The sequence below is a fragment of the Nothobranchius furzeri genome, chromosome 14, assembly GCF_043380555.1.
Source record: "Nothobranchius furzeri strain GRZ-AD chromosome 14, NfurGRZ-RIMD1, whole genome shotgun sequence".
In the NCBI taxonomy this organism is placed as follows: Eukaryota; Metazoa; Chordata; class Actinopteri; order Cyprinodontiformes; family Nothobranchiidae; genus Nothobranchius; species Nothobranchius furzeri.
This window is the reverse complement of record NC_091754.1, coordinates 57,905,981-57,925,071: the sequence shown is the minus strand read 5'-3', so window position 1 is coordinate 57,925,071 and position 19,091 is coordinate 57,905,981. Positions and strand designations below refer to the sequence as shown.

General features: G+C 46.4%; 1 protein-coding gene across 5 annotated transcripts in view; it reads left to right on the top strand.

The window, feature by feature from the left end:
• xirp2a (xin actin binding repeat containing 2a) overlaps positions 1–19,091 on the top strand; it is a 114,289-nt gene that overhangs the window by 59,779 nt on the left and 35,419 nt on the right. For 2 of the 5 annotated variants that reach the window (XM_015952420.3, XM_054743212.2), the window contains exon 1: positions 13,673–14,685. The exons of the other annotated variants lie outside the window; for them this stretch is intronic. The gene's annotated coding sequence lies outside the window, so the exon portion shown is untranslated. Of the gene's footprint in view, positions 1–13,672; positions 14,686–19,091 lie in introns of those variants that run through there. 5 annotated transcript variants of the gene reach the window in all.

The following is a 19,091-nucleotide window of genomic DNA, read 5'->3' as shown; positions in this document are numbered from 1 at the left end:
CGACGGCTTTTGTCTCGGCTGACGAGTTGACGGTGAAAGCACGGCTTCACCTGCCAAGTGAAGTGAGTGACAGGGAGCGGAGGATATAAGAGGTGCAGGAACTGCTCCCCTGTGAAGCTGCCATGTTTAAATAAAGCACAACAGTGGAGTAACGGCACTTTTAAAAGATGCAAAGCTCACCTTTAAACCTCCACACTGTGGCTCTTTCACAGCAGGCGGCCATATTTGCATATTTCATCGCTGCAGCATCGTGACACAAACTGTAGCATCATGTGTTTCTAAATTTGTTTATTCTTTCCTTTGGTGATATTTTTAATATATTTTCATGTTCAAATATAAAAACATTAAAATAAATTGTTGTCTCACTCTTCAAACGCCGCCGGCTGGAGGCAGATTTGCCAAAAGTCAGTTTTTGTTTTGATTCATCTCCTACCAGATTGGCCTGCCAAATGATGATGTCTTTATAATACCATCCCCAGGAAAACCAAATATTTTCTGGCTGTTAATTTCAGACTTGATCCTCTTAGCAGCTATTATGGGAAACAAATTATCCCTAAACACACGAAGGATGTTTGGAAGTAGAAAATTGACTTTAATAACTGTTAATGTTTGATTTCTTGATGCTCGTCTTTGTGTAAAACCCTTGTTACACTGGCCAACATGGCCACGTGTGAAACATGTCTGTAAATCCAACAACAGCATCACAAATTCAAATATGGGGCTGGGGAGCGATAGAAAATGGCTTTTGTTGCCGTGGCTACCATACCAAGCCTGTGTATTGATGTCTGCTGTTTGGTGGAGAGTAGACCGTTAGAAATTGTAAATTGCAGCAGCAAATTGCTTCACATGCTTCTAAACTACAAAAGGCTCACAAAGAACAGATGACAGTCCATAGCAGGGGTCACCAACTCCGTTTCACGAGGGCTGCCATCTTGTATGTTATTGTAATCCGCTCCTCACCAGGTTGAGTTCTGCAGAAACCAGGAAATCAGGCCCTCATTTAAATCAGGTGTGTTATTTTAAAACATTCTGATTTCCTGACCATTACCACTCACTTCTGCAAGATTTGCATCAAATCTCAGCTTGACTCGCACACCCAACAGTGTCTTAAACAAAAAATGTGTACTTTAAAGGAGCAATATGTAAGAATTCTACAGTGAAACAATCACAAATTTCTCGTGCTGGAAGGAAGGTTACACTGGAACAGATTTCCCTCTCAGCGGGCTGGAGGGTTGTTAGACTTTCTCTTTTCTAAATAAAATACTGAAAAGAAACGTAATCACTATTTACAATCAGCGAGCTAACGCTGCAGACTCGGCATTTGTAATTAGACACCAGCTGGCCAAAAGCTCCACAGTTGTTTAAAGAATCAAAGCCGGTAAACTGGAGCGACCCAGAAGTTATTGCTTGTACCCCTCAGAAGCCACGGCATCTTTTCCTTTTACACTAATATCAGGTGAAGCAGGTTAGAGGCTAACGTTGAGCTAACACTGCTAATGATTAAAAAATAAGCTCTAAAAGTATCTCAAGCTACTTTTACAATTACCAACAACTCCTTGTTACAGTGAAATGTGTGTGTGAGGTGAATAATGAGTCAATTGTGGTGCTTTGCTTCCTTTAAAGGGGCGGAACACTCATTTAATCAATACATTTGCATTGGTCTCTGTTAAGAATGAATACCTTGTACGTTGTACTCTGGAGAAGAAAAACACTGGCGAACCATTTTCAGGACCATTGGTGACCACTGGTGACCCAAGCCAAAGCAAGTGTCAGTCAATCGAGTCGGTTGGCTCTTAGCCAATCAAATCACACTTCTTTGATCACGTGAGACCTTCTGAGGACCAGGAGGTCACCTCATTTCTGCTATTGAAAATCTGATGATGAAAATCTGCCATTGAAATGTTGTTGTAGAATTTTTAAAGATGAAAATCTGCAGATGAATTTTAGGAGATGACCTTTTTGCTGGTGTGTTTTGAGTAAAAACATTTCAAATACATTAATTCAAAGCATACGTTTTCAGTGTGAAAAATTCAACGTCTGACAAAAAAATGCATATTCTGGTGAAACTCTTGCCCATTGACCCTGCTGTAACTCAAACACTTTAGTAAATGAGCGAGTGAACCTAGGTGCCAACATAAAGACATTGAATTTTCTTTTAATTCGGAAAAGGGTAGAATGCCTACCCCGGGTCAGGGATGAGGTCCTGCCCCAAGTGGAGGAGTTTAAGTATCTCGGGGTCTTGTTCACGAGTGAGGGAAAACTGGAGCGAGAGATCGATAGGCGGATTGATGCTGCGTCTGCAGTGATGCGGGCGTTGTACCGATATGTCGTGGTGAGGAGAGAGCTGAGTCAGAAGGTGAAGCTCTCGATTTACCGGTCGATCTACATTCCTACCCTCACCTATGGTCATGAGCTTTGGGTAGTGACCAAAAGAAAGAGATCGCGGATACAAGCGGCCGAAATGAGTTTTCTCCGAAGAGTGGCTGGGCTCTCCCTTAGAGATAGGGTGAGAAGCTCGGTCATCTGGGAGGGGCTCGGAGTAGAACCGCTGTTCCTCCACATCGAGAGGAGCCAGTTGAGGTGGCTCGGGCATCTGGTCAGGATGCCTCCTGGACACCTCCCTGGTGAGGTTTTCCGGGCACTTCCAACCGGGAGGAGACCTAAAGGTAGACCCAGGACACGCTGGAGGGACTATGTCTCTCACCTGGCCAGGGAACGCCTTGGGATTCCCCCGGAGGAACTGGCCCAAGTGGCTGGGGAGAGGGAAGTCTGGGCCTCTCGCCTTAGGCTACTGCCCCCGCGACCCGACTCCGGATCAGTGGATTTTAGTGGATTTTCTTTTAATTACCTATTTTATAAGACTTAGCTTTACTTTCCACCAACAATGCAACAATTTTAATATAAATCTGCACATGAATCAGAATGCAAATAAAAATGTTTGTCTTAATGACCTGCTCTTGTAGAGCACTTTGCCAAGTCTGAGGACTAACAACGGAAAGAAAAGTGTCTCTCCCAAAGACACAACAACACACGGGTCATTTTAGCCCCCAGCTCTGACGAGCTCATCTCCTGAAAAACATGCTAACGCTACTGTGAGAACAGAAAATCTCCATGTTGATGAGCTACTTTCAGAAATTAGACTCATTCAGGCTGAAGTTGGTTATTTTTGTGTAAAGCCTCTTTTTCTGTGGGAGGGTCTGCTTTCGCTCGGAGAGCTTCGCAGGCCTCGTCCATCACGTATGCTCTGAGAGCGTGTTTATTTTCCACACTGGGAACAGGAAATCCATGTGCAATTTCAGTGGCATTATCAGCAGAGTGCAGCTTCTCTGCCAGCCTGATTTCCACTCTGTTCTCTGGTCGATGTGCTGCCGCGGGCGCCGCGCAGGGCGAGCTTTAGCAGAACACCTTGTGTTCTGAGACTGGTAAACACTCATTATTACAGTTTGTAATAAAAGAAGGAACACGGAGTGATCTCTTCAAGCATGTCTAGACAGAAAAAGAGGATTGTGTCATTGGTTTTAGGGCAATGAGTGTCGACGGGAGTAGATTCATTTCTTTATCCTGTTTTCTGTCCTTTTAGGCTTTACTGGTTCACTGAAAACCTTTCCATTGTGCTAGCTAGCCGGGACGCTTTTCTCTGCAACATCTGCCTTTAGAACTGCTTCGAAGGCGTCTTGATGGCAGACGAGGACAGTTTTTAGAGGAGCAAAGATTTGTCTAGAAAGGCGATCATCTCAGCAGAATGTTTGAAATCATTCACCACCTTGAAAACACAAAAGGTTTAGCCGCTTTAGCTAGCTAAATGTAACTCAGACGTCTGCATTTGAGACACAGTTTCAATTAAAGACAACGGCTTTTTGAAAAGACATTCAAGTCAGCATTTCCTAAAACTTAACAATTTCCAAGAAATTTTAGTTGGGAAAAACCCGCTTCACTGTTGAAAGCGCAGGGGCGTGTCCAGGGAGTGGCCTGGGGTAGCACATGCCACCCTTGGAATCTGATTGACCACCCCAGGTGCCACCACACTAATTTACCTTTAAATAGGCATTTCATTGTCCACAAAAGGCTTGGGGGTAAAACAAAAAAAAGCATAACCATCGGTGCCACCCATGCACAAAGTTGTGCCTCACCTGGGCCACCCCATTTTAAAAGATCTAGACACGCCTCTGTGAAAACGCTATCAGTCCAAGAATTCCTAATGACAGTAACATTCTAATTACTGATTGGCTGCACCTTGCGGTAAGGCGTTTCCTGTTTCCTGTTTTCAGTGTTGCACTACAAGTAGCTGTTTGGTGTTTGGGGCTCGCTAAAACTGATTTAATTTCTCTGTACTAGGATATCTCTGAGTTATTGTAGCACATAAGCACGCTAAAACACACATTTTCTGTCGTTCCACCTAGCTTTTAGGGAACCATTTGAGTTCGCACGCAGTTTATTTGGTGTTGAAAAGTTTGCTCGTCCAGTTAGCTTAGCCTCAGCACGGCTATGGCTACTACTGTCTCTGCTTCTCCGTCTCCTATCTCTTGCTCTCTGTGTCAGATGTTTAGTTCCTCCTCTGCCTCCTTTAGCGATAATGGTACGTGTAATAAATGTAGCATTTTTGTAGCTTTGGAGGCGAGGGTGTCGGAATTGGAGTCCCGGCTCCGCGCTGTTGAAAAACCCGTAAACAGCCGTAGCTACTTAGCTAGCGCGGGGCTAACTAGCTCAGAACAACCCTGTTGCGATCCTCCAGTGGAACCCGAGCAGCTGGGTGACGGTACGCAGGAAGCATAGAACCCAGCCGGTGGGCCACCACCAACCCGTCCACGTTTCTTACAGATTTTCCCCGCTCAGTGACGCACCCACTGACAAGCCGACTCTGATCACTGGCAGCTCCATAGTCAGAAACGTGGCATTAGAGGCTCCAGCAACCATAGTTAAATGTTTACCTGGGGCCAGAGCGGGCGACATTAAATCTTATCTGAAACTGCTGGCTAAGGATAAGCGTAAATACAGTAAGATTGTTATTCACGCTGGCGGTAACGACACCCGGTTACGCCAATCGGAGGTCACTAAAATTAATGTTGCTTCGGTGTGCAAGTTTGCCAAAACAATGTCGGGCTCCGTAATTTTCTCTGGCCCCCTCCCTGATCGGACCAGTGACGACATGTTTAGCCGCAAGCTGTCCTTCAACTGCTGGTTGTCTAGGTGGTGTCCTGAAAACAACATGGGCAACGTTGATAATTGGAAAACTTTTTGGGGAAAACCTGGTCTGATGCGGAGAGACGGCATCCATCCCTCTTTGGATGGAGCAGCTCTTCTTTCTAGGAACATGGCCAGTTTTATTAGTCCTCCATGACAACCCAGGGTCCAGACCAGGAAGCAGAGTCGTAGTTTAACCCACCCCTCTGCAGCTTCTGTACTGTTACCCACCCACTACCCCATAGAGACAGTGTCCTGCCCACGGCCAAAATCACACAGATTAAATATCAGGCTTAATAAAGCAAATCATGGAAATCTCATAAATATTAGAACAAATTCAACTGAGCAGAAAACTAGAAAAATTAAATGTGGGTTGTTGATCATTAGATCCATTTTTTCTAAGACTTTGTTAGTTAATGAGTTGGTTTGTGTTAATCAGATCTCTTTGCTCTCTCTCACAGAATCCTGGTGTTATCTTTGACCATGACATGTCATTCAAATCCCAGGTTAAACAGGTTTGCAGGATTTCCTTTTTCTACCTTCGGAATATTGCTAAGATTAGAAGCATCCTTTCCAGGAGTGATGCTGAAAAACTAGTTCATGCATTTATTACATCAAGACTGGATTACTGTAATTCATTACTCTCAGGAAGTCCACAAGTTAAAAGTCTTCAGCTTGTCCAAAATGCTGCAGCTAGAGTTCTGATGAGAATGAAAAAGAGAGATCATATCTCTCCTGTCTTAGCTTCCCTACATTGGCTACCTGTTAAATTCAGAATAGATTTTAAGATCCTTCTTCTCACATATAAAGCTCTTAATAATCAAGCTCTCTCATACATCTGTGACCTGATTGTTCCATACGTTCCTAACCGAGCACTTCGCTCTCAGACTGCAGGTCTACTGGTGGTTCCCAGAATATGTAAAATTAGGATGGGAGGCAGATCTTTTAGTTATCAGGCTCCTCTCCTGTGGAACCAGCTCCCAGCTTTAGTCTGTGAGGCAGACACTTTGTCTACTTTTAAGAATAGGCTTAAAACATTTTTATTTGATAGGGCTTATGGTTAAAATCTGATGTTAGCCTAAATCAGGACAAGTGGGGGAGTAGAGGGAGGTGGAGTGTGCAGTCGGTAAAGACGGCTCTCCCTTGCCCTGCCTCCAACACGCCTCCATCTAAAAAGGCTAGGTTATCCAGAGTTATCTCTGTAGTTATGCTGCTATAGGCTTAGACTGCTGGAGGATACACTGACCACTTTTCACACTCTACTGCTTTCTTCTACAGTCTGCTCTTTAACTGTACTATTTTGTCCAATTTCAGCTGTTAACTTTATTTTCTCTAAGTGTTTTTCTCCCCAGAAGAAGCTACAATGATGTTCTGCTGAGTTGTGGTGGCCTCATGGTGGGGGCCATCAATCTAGCACACTGCTGCTAACCACTAATACATTCTCCCTTGATAATAACTTTTTGCTTTCCTTGATGTTGGATGTGCTACTACTAGTTTACCCGTTTAATTATAGATCCACTAGGACAAATATGTCAGGACTCAGGTATCTCCCGGCTGACGTTCGGACCACAACTCCCGACATGCTCCTCATGGGGAGCTCCCAGCGTGCTCCTCGCGGGGATTCCCTCCACGTCACAGCCAAGCAAGGCTATATATGGAAGACGCCGGTACCGGCTTCTCATCTCAGTCATCGTTTCTTCCTCACAGAGATACGACCGGAGAAATAATAAAACAGTTAAACGTCTCACCTTGTTCGTCTCCTTCATCCAGTCTGATCAGCCCGACAGGATGACTGAGATCCAAGTAGATCCGACGGAGATCGATCGTCTCCGCCACGAGAACGTGCAGCTGCGTTCCATGGTAGATCAGCTCAACACCAAGGTGAACTCCTTGTCCGACCACACCCTGCGTCTATCCACGGCTCTCACGGCTCTCCAACAACAAGCAAACGATCAGCAGCAACAGATCGCGGCACTCCAGCATCCAACCCGCTCTGCTCCTAGGGAGGAGCCCCACTTCAGCCTGCCGGAGAGGTGGAACGGAGAGACGGGGAGCCCTGATGGTCTGCTCGCCACGCTGGACATGCAGTTCGAGTGCCAACCTGGACGCTACCCATCTGCGCGCTCCCGAGTGGCGCATCTCACCTCCCTGCTCTCCGGACGCGCCGCGGAGTGGGCTGCTGCGCTTTACAATTCCAAATCCCCTGCCTGCAACGACTATGCTGCGTTTGTGTCCGCTCTCCGGAAGACCTTTGTTCCCCCCAGCAGCGAAGTGGGAGCAGAGACACGCCTTCTCAAACTCCGCCAGCGGGAACGCTCGGTGTGCGCTTATGCGTCGGAGTTCCGCACCATCTCCGCCAAGCTGCAGTGGAATGACTCCGCTCTGCGGGCCGCCTTCCTGGAGGGGCTGGCACCCTACATCCGTGATGAGTTGGCGGGAAGGGAGCTGCCTCAGACCCTGGATGAGGTGGTTGATCTGGCGCTGCGCATCGACCAGCGGGTTCTGGTTCGACCCAAGTTATCCACGCGTCGCCCCAGGATGCCGGTGCCTCGCCCTCGTTCACCCACGCCAGCTCCTGTACCCATGCTGACGGAGGAGCCCATGCAGCTCGGCCACCTTCCCCCCGAGGAGAGACAACGACGGTGGCGCGAGGGCCTCTGTGCCTACTGTGGCTCTCCCGACCACCGACGCCTGGACTGCCCGCGACGATCGGGAAACGGGGGGCCCCACTGAGTATTGGGGTCGCTCAGTCTGGGTCTTCTTCTACCCCTGTCGCTACTAACCGTCTCCTTATTCCTGTCACCCTCCTCCATGGTGAGGCCTCACTCCACGTAAACGCATTGGTGGACTCGGGGGCCGCGGACAATTTCATGGACCTGGATCTGGCAAAACGCCTACGGATTCCCCTACAACCCCTGGAGAGGGTTATACCAGTGACCTCGGTGGACGGTAGGCCTCTCCAACCCTACCCAGTCCGAGACCGAACCCAGCCACTCCGTATGATCACCCAAGGCCACCAGGAGACCCTCCATTTCCTGATCATTTCTGCTCCCTCTTCTCCCCTAATCCTGGGGTTCCCCTGGCTCCGTCTCCACGACCCTCATATTTCCTGGTCCCAGAACCGCCTGCTGGGCTGGGGGACCTCGTGCCAGACCCACCTCGCTCCTCCTCCATCCTCGGCGGGTCTTCCGGACGGGGGCCCCAGCTCCACACCGCCCCACCTGCCGCTGCCCTATCGGGACCTGGCCGCGGTGTTCGACAAGCGGCGCGCCACCTCCCTGCCACCTCACCGGCCATATGATATGGAGATCAAGCTGCTACCCGGAACCAGTCCTCCCCGCGGGCGCCTTTTCTCTCTCGCGCCTCCCGAGACCAAAGCGATGGAAGAATATATCGCCCAGGCCCTCCAGCAGGGGTTCATTCGACCCTCCTCCTCTCCGGGTGCCGCTGGCTTCTTCTTCGTGAGGAAAAAGGAAGGCGATCTTCGCCCCTGCATAGACTATCGGGGTCTGAACAAGATCACGGTCAAGGACCGCCATCCTCTGCCGCTCCTCACTACCGCTCTGGATGCCATCTCCCAGGCACGGATCTTTACGAAACTGGATCTCCGGAGCGCCTACAATCTGGTCCGTATAAAGGCCGGGGATGAGTGGAAGACCGCTTTCATAACACCCACCGGCCACTGGGAGTACCTGGTTATGCCCTTCGGACTATGCAATAGCCCTGCTGTCTTCCAACGTCTCATTAATGATGTCCTCCGCGACATGCTGGGACGGTGGGTGTTCGCCTATCTGGACGATATACTGATCTACTCCAAATCCGAGGCCGAACACATCCATCATGTTCGCGCCGTCCTGACCCGGCTCCTGGACCACAACCTGTACTGTAAACCCGAGAAATGCTCCTTCCATCAGCAGTCCATATCCTTCCTGGGTTACAGGATCTCGGACGAAGGGACAACCATGGACCCTCAGAAAATCCAGGCGGTGAAGGACTGGCCCTTGCCAACCAGCCTGAAACAACTGCAGAGTTTTCTGGGTTTCTGCAACTTTTACCGCCGTTTTATAAAGAACTATAGCACCCTCGTAGCCCCTCTCACCTCTCTCACTCGACCAGGCTCCCCTGGCCAGCCGTTTCATCTAACTCCCGACGCCATTCGGGCCTTCCACCACCTGGTCACCCGCTTTACCTCGGCCCCGATCCTCCGCCATCCAGATCCTGCAGTCCCCTTTGTGGTCGAGGTCGACGCCTCTGACGTCGGCGCCGGCACCATCCTGTCTCAAGGCGGGCCCGACGACAGGCTCCATCCCTGCGCCTACTTCTCCAGGAAGTTTTCCACCACCCAGCAGAAGTACGGTGTGGGCGACCGTGAGTTACTGGCCATAAAATGGGCATTGGAGGAATGGAGGCAGTGGCTTCTGGGCACCACTCAGCCTTTCACGATCTGGACTGACCATCAGAACCTGACCCACATAAAATCTGCCAAGCAGCTTAATCCTCGCCAGGCTCGCTGGGCCCTTTTCTTTGAACCCTACGACTTCCATCTCGCCTACCGCCCGGGAGCCAAGAACCAGAAGGCGGACGCCCTCTCCCGCCAATTCACCCACTCCTCGCCCTCGTCCGAGCCAGCGCCAATCCTCCCGGAACACCGTTTCCTGGGCCAACTGAGGTGGCCGTTGGAGGAAGCTATCCAGAACGCCCTCCGGGACGACCCCGCGCCTCCTGAGACCCCCGCGGGTCGCCTCTATGTCCCCACGGCCTGTCGCAGCGAGGCGTTGTCCTGGGCCCACTCATCACGCCTGTCTGGCCACGCTGGTTTCTCCAGAACTCTTAAATTCCTCCAGCGAGCCCTCTGGTGGCCAGGCATGGCGAGGGATGTGAAAGAATACACCAGCGCCTGTGACGTCTGTGCACGCTCCAAGAACCCCAACCAGGCCTCGGCTGGTGCCCTCCGACCTCTTCCGGTGCCCAGCCGCCCCTGGTCCCACGTGGGGCTGGACTTCGTCACGGGTCTCCCGTCGGTCAATAACCTCAACACTGTCATGACGGTTACGGACCGCTTTTCCAAGTCTGTCCATTTCATCGCCCTTCCGGGTCTCCCCTCAGCCCAACGCACAGCGGAACTGTTCCTGGAGAACGTGGTGCGCCTCCACGGGTTCCCAGTCGACGTGGTCTCGGATCGGGGGCCCCAGTTCACGGCCCGGTTCTGGAAAGCTTTCTGTCGGCTGATGGGAGCATCGGTCAGTCTATCCTCAGGCTACCACCCGCAGACCAATGGCCAGACGGAGCGGGCTAACCAACAGCTGGGTCGGTACCTTCGTTGTTTTGTCTCGGCTCAACCCTCACAGTGGCCTAAATACCTCCTCTGGGCGGAGCTGTCCCACAATCTTCACACCTCATCTGCCACTCGGCTGTCCCCTTTCGAGGTCTGCTATGGCTTCCAGCCCCCGGTCTTTGCCCACCAAGAACCCGAGGTCGCCGTTCCAGCAGCGGAAGCCATGGTGAGACGCTGCAAGAGTGCCTGGATCAAAGCACGAGCCTCCATAACCAGAGCTAACACCAGCTATGCTCGCCAGCATCTCAGTCGACACCGTCCTGGTCCCTCCTATGCTCCTGGGGACAAGGTCTGGGTGTCCACGGCTGACCTTCGGGTCCGTGCCGGGGCCAAGAAACTCGCTCCTCGGTTCCTCGGCCCATACCCCATCCAAAGGGTCATCAACCCGGTCACGTACCGGTTGCGACTGCCGGCTACTCTCCGCATCCATCCCACCTTCCATACCTCCCGGCTCAAGCCCTTCGTGGAGTCCTCCCTTCTCCCGCCTCCGGCTCCGGCGCCGCCTCCTGCCCGCTTCCTCGACGGTGAGCCTATCTACACCGTCCGGCGCATCCTGGACGCTCGCCGCAGGGGTCGGGGCTGGCAGTACCTAGTGGACTGGAAGGACTATGGCCCCGAGGAACGCTCCTGGGAGCCGGCTCGGTCCATCCTGGACCCTTCCCTGATCTCCGACTTCTGGGTCCGCCGGGGTCGCGCTGGGACTTCTGGAGCCGTCCCTGGACCGGGGGGTCCTGTCAGGACTCAGGTATCTCCCGGCTGACGTTCGGACCACAACTCCCGACATGCTCCTCATGGGGAGCTCCCAGCGTGCTCCTCGCGGGGATTCCCTCCACGTCACAGCCAAGCAAGGCTATATATGGAAGACGCCGGTACCGGCTTCTCATCTCAGTCATCGTTTCTTCCTCACAGAGATACGACCGGAGAAATAATAAAACAGTTAAACGTCTCACCTTGTTCGTCTCCTTCATCCAGTCTGATCAGCCCGACAAAATACAATAAAGGTTATCTCTCACCAAGTAGAATATTTACTAAGAAATCACAATGTAACAATAGACACATTGCTTTGTCTTTGTGTGTGTGTGTGTGTGTGTGTGTGTGTGTGTGTGTGTGTGTGTGTGTGTGTGTGTGTGTGTGTGTGTGTGTGTGTGTGCGCTCTGTCTTCTTGATCCCGTGAGTCGTGGAGGATGGCTGCTTATACTGAGCCAGGATTCTCTGGAGGTTTCTTCCTGTTGAAAGGGAGTTTTCCTCTCCACTGTCGCTACATGCTTGCTTAGTATGAGGATTGCTGTCAGTGACTTGATGCAATTTGCTGGGTTCCTTATATAGGAAACATTATTTCTGATTGGCTTAACGAACTGACCTGAATTGGAATGTTTATTATGTGAAGTGCCTTGAGACGACTCTTGTCGTGATTTGGCGCTATATAAATAAAATTGAATTGAATTGAATTAATCTGTTTTATTCCACGAAAATCAAGAACAAATGATTCTAAGCCGGCGTCCCTGAGGTAAGCACAGGATGTCGGTGGCATTGTGGCGTGTTGTTACCAAGCGGGCCTTGACCTCCAAGCACAATAACCAGCAAGGCTACAGATTCTTATTTTTAAACTGAAAACAGAAATATAGTAGGCTTAAGACATTGTTCTACTTGTACTTTTAGGTTGAGAACATGATCTGGTCTTTTGTTGAATTATATTTGGCTTGAAACTCGGAGCCAGGGGCGGATCTACAGATGAGCAGGAGCCCCCCTGCTCCAGGACATTTTGAAATGAGACCATTTATAATTTTCAATAAAAACCTTTGGTTTACAATTTGAGCTTTTGAAGACAAAATCGTCTTGTTTCCTCAGAATTTTCATAATAAAATCAGGATAATTACTTAATGACTTTTTTGTTCATTTTATAAATAAATTTGGGAGCTGTTCTTGCCCTCTTCCGTAAACAGCTACTATAAAAGACGTGTTTTTGTTTTTGAAAGAGAAAAAAAGTCATCATTTTGGTTTTATCATTAGGTTTTAAAATGAAGAAACATAGTCTTTTTTTTATTGAGCTGTTGAGATTTGCTGAAGATAATATAAAATAACCTAAATATGCTAAAAACATGATTCATTTTAGTGCTGTTCTGTGGTGGAAAGAAATTTTCCATGAAATACTGAAAAGCTGCTTAGACCTGCATTTTTAAAAAATTAATCAAAACATGAATGAGTTGATAAGAGCCATGTGGATGGTCCACAGAGCTGCAGGTTTCAGACTGCTGGCGTAGACCATAAAACTGACATAACTTGTTTTTAACAGGTATAACATGTCCTCTTTAATACTGGTCACTCTGTAAAGGCTCTTGAGTTCATTAAAAAAATTTCTCTCAAAGATCTTCAACCATCCTTTAAAGGTGTGCTTCATTCATTTAAAGGGACTTTACGGAGTTTTGAATTTGTATGCTCACGATTGCCCCCTCAGGCCAAAAGCGTAACGGCAGCTTCAATAGTAGGCTCGTGCACGAGGCGCGCATGCTGTACGTGCACACTCCTTAACGAAAATAACAGCTGAGACAGTCCCGTGTGTGTGTGTGTGTGTGTGTGTGTGTGTGTGTGTGTGTGTGTGTGCGTGGCCCGGAGGACAGAGGACAGGAGAACGTGCAGCTAATTAATTAAATAATTTGGTTCTGTACCTTTCTCTTCAGCACAGCCGACAAAGGTTTATGATGGGTCAGTCCTCCTGCATGCTCAGATCATTCCCTTCCCTTGCTTGAAAAATTGTTCCAAAATGAAAGTTGAACCCACATCTTTTTTATCTGTGAATTCAATGCCGTTCGACGAGTCTCAAATAAAAATTTGGGCATCTTACTGTAAAATAATATACCATTAATGTAAAAAAGAAACTCTAAATGAACCATGTTCACATCCAGAATCGAACCCAGGTCTTCTGCATGAGAGTCAGACATCTTACAAGGTGAGCTACACTCTAGTAACATTCACAGTATCTAACATTTATATCCTTGATGACAGCTGAAACAACGTCAAACCAAAGAACGGTTTGGAGTGAAAATGGCTATTTTGTTGCTAATTTGCAGGAAATATCTAGAAGAAAGTTCTACAGAAAGTAGCTAAGGGTCCTCATAAATGTAGCTAGCTTTGTCACTAGGCGTTAGGAACAGCGACAAAGTGGCACTGCCTCTCTCTCTGCTGCTAAAGCTACGGATAGCAAATGCTACGGGCGATGCCTGAGCGTGAACGCGCATGAAGCAGCCTGCTCGACCCGAGCATCTCTCTTTTTCTGTGATTTTACAGAAAAACAGGCAATCACAGTAAAAATGCCAGGGCTCATTCTACAGGACCAGGGCATTGCAGGAGAATGTATGAAGAAGACATTTATTATTTCTATACATGTTTTGGCTGTCAATCTTCCATAATGCCCCTTAAGAAGCTTTATTTCTGGAATTTATTTTTTATCGTTGTCATTAAATAGAAGTTGGACAGATGACTTGAATTTGACTTGAAAATTCAAAGTTAAGGACTTGGACTTGGTTGTCATTGACTTGGACTTGACTCGAGGCTTGACTGGAAAGACTTGGGACTTGCAGAGCAGTGACTTGGTCACAGCTCTGGGATTTAGTAATGTTGTATTTAGAGGAACTCAATCAGTCATGAAACGTCAGGTTGTTTAGCTCGCTGGGAAGAAGTCAGTTCAAATGCTAAATGTCCTCCTGTGTGTGTGTGTGTGTGTGTGTGTGTGTGTGTGTGTGTGTGTGTGTGTGTGTGTGTGTGTGTGTGTGTGTGTGTGTGTGTGTGTGTGTGTGTGTGTGTGTGTGTGGTTTTCTAGCTCATGGCGTGGGACGTCTGCGTCCATAAGACTACGGTGACATAGGGTTCTGGGAATGTGAGGTACCTCTGTACTTGACTCTAAAAAAAGCCGTGCCACCTCCACTAACCCTGTCTCCGAAGTCCGTCCCTTTTTTTCACGAAGAGGCTTCTAAAATAAAATCAGCTGTCACGAGATGCCTGAGCCCCACTGAGCTCAGTGCTGGAGCTGGTCTCCAATCCACACTTTCCTGCCCTGGACTGATTTTCCGAGTTGGCCCGGGTGACTAGACCCACTTTCTGGAATTCCCTCGATCGTTCCCATTTGATTGGATTCTATTGCTGTTCTAGAACAGGAACGACTTCCACAGAAGGTAGGAGCCGACGTCCCGCTCATCCAGCTGATCTCTGCTGATCATTACAGTCCACTGAGGCTGCAGCACTTCCAGCGCTTAAAGAGAGAAACATTAACCTAAACAGATGATATTTTAGATGACGACGCATTCTTGTGCGTTATCAGCAAAAGGAAAAGGATTTTGTTTAGCTAATTGAAACTTCCCAAAGACCTCCTTCTGCAGCACATTCTCCACAAGGATTAGTGAGTCATAAAACATGCATGGCCCCTTCCTGCTCCCCCTTCATCTGGAATATTCCAAAAGCGAATCAAATTGGAGACAAAGTGCTAAGCCTAGCATAAGGAAGCGCTCGAGGACAATCCGCTCTCCTTGTAAAAGAAGTTATTTTGATAGATTTGACAGAGTAATTATTGTGCCTGTTTTACTTTGTCGGCGAGGAAGAAATTACCCTCCACAGGCTGACATTTCAATTAGTGTATAGCTCACTTGGCTCTCCTGTCAAACCTCGCCAGGCAAACGCTTCGGTCAGTACACGCCGAACACTAAACTGCATGGCTTAAGGCCGCTGATGTGAGTATAGGGCGGACACGGAGGTGACGCCTCTGTGATTAGAGGACGGCCCTGCCGGACGCAGGTCTACGGTTCTCGAACTCGCTTTGAGCTACAAAGGTACTCTGCCTTTCCTCACGTCCTTAAACGACTCTCTTATTTCTCTGGATCCACTCACTAACCCCTCACCCTTCTGCTCCTCGTCTCCATGCCATCCGGGCGAGAGAGCGACAGCTCACCTTTGGCGACTCTAGAGCTGGATTGGGCCAGCAGGAAGAGCATGGAGGTCAATGGGCCTTGGCTAAGCTCAATATAGCCACTGAGTCGTATTTGCTGCCAGCAGCATGGCCTCACATGTTGACTTATTATGGTCTTTTCCACTTCCATTACACATCAGCCGGTGTCATCACTTGGGCCGCCGTTGTGGAATTGAAGAGATAAAAATCTGTGGAGAAATAAAAACTGACGGTCATGGCGGTGGTAAATACTCGTCAGCGCGGGCCAACATCTATTCTCCACTGACAGGAGAAATGACCTGGGCTTGAGGAGCAGCCTGGTGGGTTTTATTCCTAAATCAATGCTGTTACCACAGCATTAAAGGAGAAGTTCGCAGAAATGTAGTTTTTGTCAGAGACCCTGAAGCTGTTCACGACTAGAAGGTTCACAAAGTAGATTTCTGTCACCATGAACCTGGTGTGTCCATCGTGTGGCCTGGGGGCCATTTGCAGCCCTAGAGTGATTTTGTGAGGCCTGACTTGTGTTTTTAAAGTGGTGGAATTTGGTCTTTTGATGTAGATCGACACTTTTAGGTTGAGATTTTCACTAATATCTTGTGAACTTTTGCGCAGTGTAGAAAAAAACAAACAAAAAAATGCCATATAATAGTTTTTAATGTTTTTAAATTAAAAATGCATACATTTTTGGCACCTATGAGGAGTTGTCTTGAAAACTCTCTAATATCTCAAATTTTTAATAATTTTCTTAAAGGTTATTTGTATAAATTATTGCCCTCCTCTAAATCATTTCTTTGATGCTTGATTTGGCAGAATTATCCTGGAATTCCAGCTAGAAGCTAGCTAAGTAGCTTCTTAGCTACACTTGAAATTTGCTCCACAAATAACCAGGAAATTCTACGTACACGTGTTTCGAAACTGACAAAGCTAATATTGTCATGACATTTTTAAGGTTGGAGGTTTTTTTAGGATGATGGTAATTCACTACAGATCCATCCCTGTTGTGACTAGCCGTTAGCATCTCAATCTGCTCAGCACCAACCTTTGTTTTGAGGTTTTTCCAAAGAGCGATTAAGCACAGGAAATGATTTTTCAATTTGGAATCTTTTCAAACAAACTTACTTTAAAATATGAACTATTGTTTTACACCAGTGGTAAAAAGCCAGTTCCTGTAAACCAATATTTGTTGGCGTCAACTGTGTAACAGCAGCATCAGAAAAGCTTCTGTTGCATGTTTTATTCTGTTCTATTGCATGCTGATTGAAAAGTATTACAGCAAAAATATTATGGGGGAAATTCAAAGAAGTTATTTTGATATGTTTAGTTATAGACAGTAAATGAAGTATAGAAAATTACATTATACTAAATGTGTATTGAAAAGTCTCAAGAACATTTAGAATCAAACCAAATTACACAAAAATTCATCTAAATCTATTAATTCAATTGGATTAAATATGAATATTTAGCTATAAAATAAACTCATTCTGATGCTAACGATCTATTAAAAATAAAGGTAGAGTGAAGAGATCTCTTATCTAACATCTGAAAGTCCATTTGATGGTTTGATTCAATCATTGCTCGATTATTAATGTCTCCGTTGATGTTCTTCTCCCTGCACCTCAGTAGAGGATTTATGGTTGCCATCTAACTAATAAAGAAAAGCCAAAATAGAGGATTTCTTTATTTCACTTTTTTGTTTTATTTGATTTAAAAACTTTTAACATTGAAATGAAACATTACAAATTTAGATTAGAATCTAGATACGGAGACTGAACTTAATATAGTTACGTGTTTCTTTACGCTCGGCGCCCCATACCTCCCCCTCAACCGTGTCCCCTTCAGACATGGCCTCCACGAAGCTCCCCGTTACGAGGGAACATGACGCTGCAGTCCGAGCCGGGTTATAAAAAGGCTGGCTTTATTTTCTTCCCTTCCAGTTATAGTCCCCCCTCAAACCACCTTACCTCACCTCCATGCTATGGCAGCTCTGCATATGACTGAAGTCAGACATAACCGAAGCACTGTTGTCATTGCTCTGAGACCCTGGACCCTTCCTGATGAGCGTAGGACAGCTCTAGAGCATGACGTGAACACTTAAACATGGTGATGAATGAGGGAATAACCCTGGTGTTCTTTTAATCTGCTCCGTATTGAGATACATCAGAGCCTCAGGTGGTGGATTTATGACCCGTATTTATAGGAAGTAGCGGATGTTGTTTTAGCTGACAGCCCATTTCTCCTCTCAGCGGTTCTACCTTACATTCTAGACGTGGCAGAAAGCTACAACAGGTGTGGCGGTGATACTTTTATCCCAAAGTAACTGAACCGCATCCTCACCATTAGTTTTTGAGTATTTAGATTTAGTATTTTGTTTTTCTTCGTGTAAAAAGCTAATTCGGTATTTTGACATTGCAATAAAGTTATGAGCTATTTTCTCCGTTTGTTTTATATAATGTTAATGATTCTATTGAAATGTAATGACAATATAATTTTTGTTTTTGAAATTGTTTCTTATGCTGCACCGTCTGCGCTGTGCATGGGCGTAGTTTTGGGGGAGGGCAGGGGGGACATGTCCCCCCTCACTTTTTACCACCCCAAAACAATATTCCGCTATATTAAACAGACACTGTTTGAGCTCTAGGACCAAATGGAAAACAACCACTTGTGTACCCCCTTGGTGTGCCCCCCCCCCCCTTCTAAAGTCAAAACTACGTCCATTGCGCTGTAACTGCTCAACCTTTAACATTGCTTTTGTTCTGGTTCTGAAATCTGAAATTCATTTGTGTATTTAATTTTATCTAAAAGTATGTGTATTGCAATTGTGTTGTTAAATTGATTTTAATGTTCCTACTAATCTCAGAACGCACATTGAACTGCCTCTGTATTAAGTGTGCTTTACAAATAAAGCTGCCTTCCTAAAGATGCTAAACTAATTTCTCCATCAATTATTTATTGATGGATATTTATCCATCAAACTCAATATATTTGCTGTAAAAATGGTTTAAAACGCGATAAATATAAAAAGGGAAGCAATAGTCTTTGATGTCCTTTTAAATAATTATATTTTTACAATATTCTATATTATATTGGGTGACTGCTTCCATCAAAAATCTATGAAGCATAAATAAGATAAGGATTAAACTAACCAGAGTCCTTTATGCTAACCATAAATCAGTCTACAAAAGTAATATTTCATATAAAACATTTCAGTGAGTAATTTAGGTCAGACAAACAATTCCTTTTGGCTCGAATGTTTTCAGCTTGGTTATGATGGATAATTATGATGTTTTCTTCATAAATAAAATAAAAGGGGTTGACACGACAGCCATGTTTTAGACCTGAAACAAAAGTTAGTCGCCGAGGGAGATATATATATATATATATATATATATATATATATATATATATATATATATATATATATATATATATATATATATTAGGGATGTAAGAAAATATCGATATGGCAATATATCATGATTTTTTTCCTGCGATTATTACATCGACATTCAAAAGTCGTGTATCGGAAATATCGATATGGCAACATATCGTGATATTTTTTCATGCGATTATTACATCGATATTCAAAAGCCGTGTATCTAATTCTTGAAAGAATTTACATGCAAACATTTTTGTATTTTC